The 7,033-nt window shown below is 39.6% G+C and overlaps 1 protein-coding gene across 1 annotated transcript in view; it reads right to left on the bottom strand.

The window, feature by feature from the left end:
- LOC106564404 (zinc finger protein 501) overlaps positions 1 to 7,033 on the bottom strand; it is a 127,289-nt gene that overhangs the window by 103,848 nt on the left and 16,408 nt on the right. The window lies entirely within an intron of this gene.

Here is a 7,033-nt window from a genome sequence, read left to right as displayed (position 1 = left end):
GGCTTCCACTAGATGTCAACAGTCTTTAGAACCTAGTTTCAGGCTTTTGCAGTGAACAGAGAGCGAACAAGAAGGCCGGGAAGTTGGTGACTCAGAAAATGACATGAGTTTTGTGGCGCGCGTTCACGTGATGAGGTAGCTGTGTTCCATAACGTTTTTCAAGACATTGGAATCGTCCGGGTGGAATATTATTATTATTATTTTTATTATATCCAAAAACAGCATTTTACATTGGCGCGTGACGTTCAGAAAATGTATTTCCCCCAAAACTGTCGGTGAATCAGCACAACAATTTGCAAAAATATTCATTATAAACGTTGATAAAATATGAAACTGTTATTCAAAGAATTATAGATTAACACCTCCAGAATGCAACCGCATTGACAGATTTCAAAATAACTTTACTGGGAAAGCACACTTTGCAATAATCTGAGTACTGCGCTCAGAAAAATACACTAGGCAATACAGATACCCGCCATTTTGGAGTCATCTAAATGCATAAATAGCATTATAAATATTCACTTACCTTTAATAATCTTCATCAGAAGGCACTTCCAGAAATCCCAGGTCCACAATAAATGTTGTTTTGTTCGATAAAGTTAATAATTTATGTCCAACTAACTCCATGTTGTTAGCGCGTTCAGTAAGCTACTCAAAATGTAGGACGCGCGAGGAAAATGTCACGACGAAAAGTCAAAAAAAATATCTATTTACGTTCGTTCAAACATGTCAAACGTTGTATAGCATCAATCTTTAGGGCCATTTTAACGTGAAACTTCAGTAATATTCCAACCGGACGATTCCATTGTCTTGAAAAACGTTTTGGAACACAGCTACCTCTTCACGTGAATGCGCGCCAATGAACTGATGTCCTTCCCTGGGTCACCAACTTCCCAGCCTTCTTGTTCGGTCTCTGTTCATCATAGACGCCTCGAACAACTTTCTAAAGACTGTTGACATCTAGTGGAAGCCTTAGGAAGTGCAATGAAACCTAACTCACTGTGTGTTCGATTTGCAATGACTTGAAAAAACTACAGGCACCAGATTTTCATTTCCTGTTTGTATTTTTCTCAAGTTTTTGCCTGCCATATGAGTTCTGTTGTACTCACAGACACCATTCAAACAGTTTTAGAAACTTCAGAGTGTTTTCTATCAAAATCTACTAATAATATGCATATTCTAGTTTCTGGGTCAGAGTAGTGACCTGTTTAAATTGGGTTTGTTTTTCATCCGGCCGTGAAAATACTGCCCCCTAGCCCAGAAAGGTTAACCAACGTTATTTGATTGTAACCCTGACATTGTCTGTGTGCTGACTACAGGTTTAACTAACGTTAGTTGATTGTAACATTGACACTGTCTGTGTGCTGACTACAAGTTTGGAGGCCACTCTACAGATGAACCCTCTATCCTGACACCTCTGGAGCAGTGCTGCAGGTAAAACATGGTACATGATTAAACATTAAGGTGCAATAAGTTGTGTTATCATGAACATATATACTCAGCTAGTGAAAGAGAACATGATAAATGGAGAAAAAATCCTTCTTTCTCAACTTTCCCTCCATTTCTCTCTCGCTCTCTTTCTCCTTCTCCAAGATCCGTCGCTCCACCCTACTGCGTCTGTCTGCGTCTCCTCTCCCTGCCCTAGTACAATTTGTGATGTCATGAGGGACTCTCTTTTCCATGATCCTCTTTTCTCTGGGGCCCCTCTCCGAGCTGCATCTCTCCTCCCTGGACTGTCGCCTAGCGACCATGCTCAGAACCTTGAGCCGTTGCCAGGAGCGACAGTGTTGCCACCATGGAGGAGGCGAGGATGATGTCACTCATTATAAGACCATGGTTACACCTGTGACACATGCAGGGTACACTCTTAGAAAAAATGATTCCAAAAGGGTTCTTCGGCTGTCCCCATAGGAGAACCCTTTTGGGTTCCATGTAGAACGCCTTGTAGAAAGTGTTCTACATGGAACCCAAAAGGATTCTACCTGGAACCAAAAAGTTTCTATTTGGAAGTGAAAAGGGTTCTTCAAAGGGTTATCTTATGGAGAAAGTCAAAGAACCCTTTAAGGTTCTAGATAGCACCTTTATTTTCTAAAAGTGTAGGGTTGCCACGCCCACTCGACGACAACACTTCAACCGTCAAAAGAAATAGTCCTGGTGCATCACCATGGCGTTGAATAATTGTGTGACGTTGTTGCATCGGCAAGCCACAAGACTGACAAAAGGACATTTGGAGTTCCTGGCATCATTTGTTTGGCTTCTAACTGTTAGAGAGGATAGCTGCATCCCAAATGTCAACCGACATTCAGTACCAGTGAAAAGTTTGGACAGACCTACTAATACATTGTAGAATAATAGTGAAGACATAAAAAATATGATGTAGTTACCAAAAAAGTGTTAAACAAACCAATATATATGTTATGTTTTAGATTCTTCAAAGTAGCCACCCTTTGCCTTGATGACAGCTTTGCACACTCTTTGCATTCTCTACCAGTTTCATGAGGTAGTCACCTGGAATGCATTTCAATTAACAGGTGTGCCTTGTTAAAAGTTAATTTGTGGAATTTCTTTCCTCCTTTATGTGTTGCCAATCAGTTGTGTTGTGACAAGTTAGGGGTGGTATAAATCAAATCGAACTTTATTTGTCACATGCGCCAAATACAAGTGTAGACCTTAAAGTGAAACGCTTACTTACAAGCCCTTAACCAACAGTGAAGTTGTAAGAAAAATAAATGTTAAGTAAAAAAATTTAACAAATAATGGAGTAGCAGTAAAATAACAGAAGTGAGGCTATATACAGGGGGTACCGGTACAGAGAATCAATGTGCGGGGGCACCGGTTAGTCGAGGTAATTGAGGTAATATGTACATGTAGTTAGAGTTAAAGTGACTATGCATAGATAATAAACACAGAGTAGCAGCAGTGTAAAGAGGAGCAATAGTCTTTGTAGCTATTTGATTAGCTGTTCAGGAGACTTATGGCTTGGGGGTAGCAGCTGTTAAGAAGCCTTTTGGACCTAGACTTGGTGCTTCGATACCGCTTGCCATGCGGTAGCAGAGACAACAGTCCAAGACTAGGATAGCTGGAGACTTTGACCATTTTTAGGGCCTTCCTCTGACACCGCCTGGTATAGAGGTCCTGGATGGCAGGAAGCTTGGCCCCAGTGATGTACTTCACTGTACGCATTACCCACTGTAGTGCCTTGCGGTCGAAGGCCGATGGTGCAGCTATAGAACATTTTTAGGTTCAGAGCACCCACACCGAATCTTTTCAGTCTCCTGAGGGGGAATAAGATTCAAAGTTGTTAGAAGTGTATATACAGTTTACACTACTTCCAATGGGAAAAAGGGCATTACAATGAATGTGACATTGGATGAAAAGGATTTGGACATGCAGTTAGACACAGAGGCCGCTGTCTCTCTGGTCTCGGAACTGTGTTACCCTGATGCTCTGACTCACCTGCCATGAAAGAAAACACAGTGAGAAAATTCCTATGCTCGGTGAGAAGATTCCGTTGCAGGTGAAACGATTCCTTTGCTAGGTGAGACGATTCCTTTGCTCAATGAGAACATTACTTTGCTAGGTGATAAGATTCCTTTGCGAGGTGAGAACGTTCCAATGCGAGGTGAGAACATTCCTTTGTTAGGTAAGAACATTCCTTTGTTAGGTAAGAACATTCCTTTATTAGGGAAGAACATTTCTTTGTTAGGTGAGAACATTCCTTTACGAGGTGATAATCGATAGCCATTCAAAGTGCTTGGAAGTTTTTCACATAACTTCAATGACATCTACGAACTTCATCGAAAACCTAAGAAGGCTGTTTGCAGCCAATGGATTGTGCAAATAAATTGTCTCTGATAATGGACTCCAGTTGGTCTCTACTGATTTCAAACAATTCCTACAAAACAACAGAATCAAGCAGACCCTTGTTCCTGTTTACCATCCTGACTCGAATGGCACAGCAGAAAGGTCAGTCTAGATACTCAAGCGAGCTCTGATCGCTTAGCCAATGTTCCGCAGTACCCCCCAGTGTCACATGTCGGATCCCTGCTGAGCTCTTCCTGAAGCGCCAGATCCGAGCACTCTTCAACCGACTCCGACCTGACTTAGCTAAAACAGTGGAAGACAAACATGCCAAACAAAATAAACACCATGACAATGGTGGACTACACCATCGAATTTTCCAGGAGGAAGAACAAGTTCGACAGGGAAAGAGAAATGGATTCAGGCGACAGTAATCTGGATACTGGGACCTGTGACTTATCTCATTCAGGACGGAAAGAGAAAATGTTGAAATCTCTGTAAAGATGTATTGTTAGAATTCATTAAATAAAGCTGATTATATTGTGTTATTTAATACATGGAGTGGACTAAGTGAAATCAAGCCCAGCATATTTTTGTTTAAAAAGGGATGGTTTAACCGAAAATCCTTCTCATGTTAAATGATATTGATTTTACAAAACATTTTACTAAAAATCAAAACAATTACAATGTTAATTGCATGTTGTGTATGGAGGGCCCGATTCGGAATTGAGATATGATGACGTAACATGGACTTAATAAGTCAATAAAACATGGACATTAGGAAATATTTTGGGACTTAAGTCGATGTTAAGTCCTCAAGTCTGAATAGGGTCCGAAGTGTGGGTGTATAGTCTTGTACATTAATGAAGTTACAGAAATTATTTATCAGTTTGTTGTGCCATGACCCCTGACAACATTATGGGCAACAGTTTCCTCTCGCTAAAACACACACAAAGAGCAAAAAAAAACTGCACAATGATGAGTTAGGTAAATTATCTTGTTCTCTTTCGATATACAAAGCAAAGCTTTTAGCCACAGCACAGTCCCAAGCCATGAGCCCACAACCCATGTAGAAATTGTCCAAGCCCTATAGTATACTATATTAAACCCTATAGTACACTATATTAAACTCTATAGTAGAGCCTATAGTATACTATATTAAACCCTATAGTAGACCCTATAGTATACTATATTAAACCCTATAGTAAACCCTATAGTATACTATATTAAACCCTATAGTATACTATATTAAACCCTATAGTACACTATATTAAACCCTATAGTAGACCCTATAGTATACTATATTAAACCCTATAGTAGACCCTATAGTATACTATATTAAACCCTATAGTAAACCCTATAGTATACTATATTAAACCCTATAGTATACTATATTAAACCCTATAGTACACTATATTAAACCCTATAGTAGACCCTATAGTATACTATATTAAACCCTATAGTAGACCCTATAGTATTCTATATTAAATGCTATAGTAGAGCCTATAGTATACTATATTAAACCCTATTTTAACAATAAAAAGTCTGAATAAAAATAGAGACTTCTTTCTTCTGTGCTCCTGACAACGCAGCTTTTAAAGACAATTTCCCTGACATTTACAATCACATTCATGGTAAATGCTATGGAGTTTGGCTTAAGTGTTATTACCTTAAAAATTAAAGTGCAGTATGCCTGTCCATAATGCAACTTTGATTGAATCATCTTGTGTTCAGGTCTTCTGGTGTTCAGAGTGCATCCAAAATGGCAACTATTCCCTACATAGTGCACTAGAGGGAACAAGGTACCATTTGGAACATTTCTACATCCGGTGAAATGTCTAATTGTTCTGTTGTAGTATCACAGAACAATGAGACAGATATTTCACCGGATGTAGAAATGTGAAGCATCCGCTTGGCGTTTCCAAATATGGTAGTGAGAGGAAGCCCATCCTGAATTCAGGTCTTGTTGTGTTCAGGTCTGTTGATTGTGGTCTTTTTGGTTCTGGGTTTGTTGACTGTTCTATATAGCACAGAGGGGTCCTCCCAAGCTTCTTGTGCCGGAGATCTGTTATTTATTTATTTTTATTTAACCTTTATTTAACTAGGCAAGTCAGTTAAGAACAAATTCTTATTTACAATAACGGCCTACCCCGGATGACGTTGGGCCAATTGTGCGCCTCCCAATGACGGCCGGATGTGATACAGCCTGGAAGAAAGGAGATGCAACATGTCATCACCAATCTTCACTTCTGGGTTCTCATTTTGAGTAATCATGTAGATGTTAATACATTTAAACCAACCAACTGCTGGTCTGTATGCATTCCTAACTGTCAAGCGCTAGAACCATCTAATTAAAAAATTATCTGAGATGTTGTAATGGCTTGACTTGCCCACCAGGTGGCAGCACTGGGGCAGTTGAATTTCACAACATCATACTGGACATCCTCATCCTCTTTCTTGTGTTGGTGCAGTTGGACAGTGGAGTACAGAGTTACTTCCTGGTTATTAAGAGAGGTGGACATTGGCGTAGTGAACGTCACCCTGCTCGTCTGTGCTGCAATAGGGGCCATGGCCATGCCTGAGACGTTGTCATACACTGGACTGAGTCTCCCTAGAGGACAAAAGACAGACAATATAAGCATACCTTGGGACTATTCCATTGGTTCCATTGTGCCAGTCAAGACTAATCGAGCACTGATAAAAAGATCTGAAAGAAAACAAATACCTTTTGACCTCAACTCACCTGTACATTCCAAAACTTTTTTACACTAATTAATTAATCACGAGTCATTGAATAACAATCAAAATAAGATAAGTCTTATAAAGATGGTCACCTGAACCACATAAACCCAGAGAGACAGAGGATGAAAACCACAACTACAATTCCTATAGCTGCATTCTGCTGTATGTCCCATCAGCTGCACTAAAACCTGGTAAAGGGTTTTACAATAAATATGTCTAGATCTTTTTGGAGAAAACTTATTCTAGAAGAGGGCTCTGGTCCATATAAAAAACAACACTTAAATGAAGTGAGAAGCAGATGTGGTTGAGCAGATAATGGTTTTAATATACTGATCTACTGAATTCATGAATACACACCTAGTATTGTTGAAACATTATTCTACATTATACAATTATTTAATGGATAATATGAGTTATTTAAATAAGATACAGCTCTGAACACCCCCACCCACCTCAACATCCCCCACTACACACAAACGGTTCACTATGA

The sequence above is a fragment of the Salmo salar genome, chromosome ssa12 (assembly GCF_905237065.1).
Source record: "Salmo salar chromosome ssa12, Ssal_v3.1, whole genome shotgun sequence".
NCBI classification, from domain to species: Eukaryota; Metazoa; Chordata; class Actinopteri; order Salmoniformes; family Salmonidae; genus Salmo; species Salmo salar.
The sequence above is the reverse complement of the archived record's forward strand: the minus strand, read 5'-3'. Positions and strand labels throughout refer to the sequence as shown.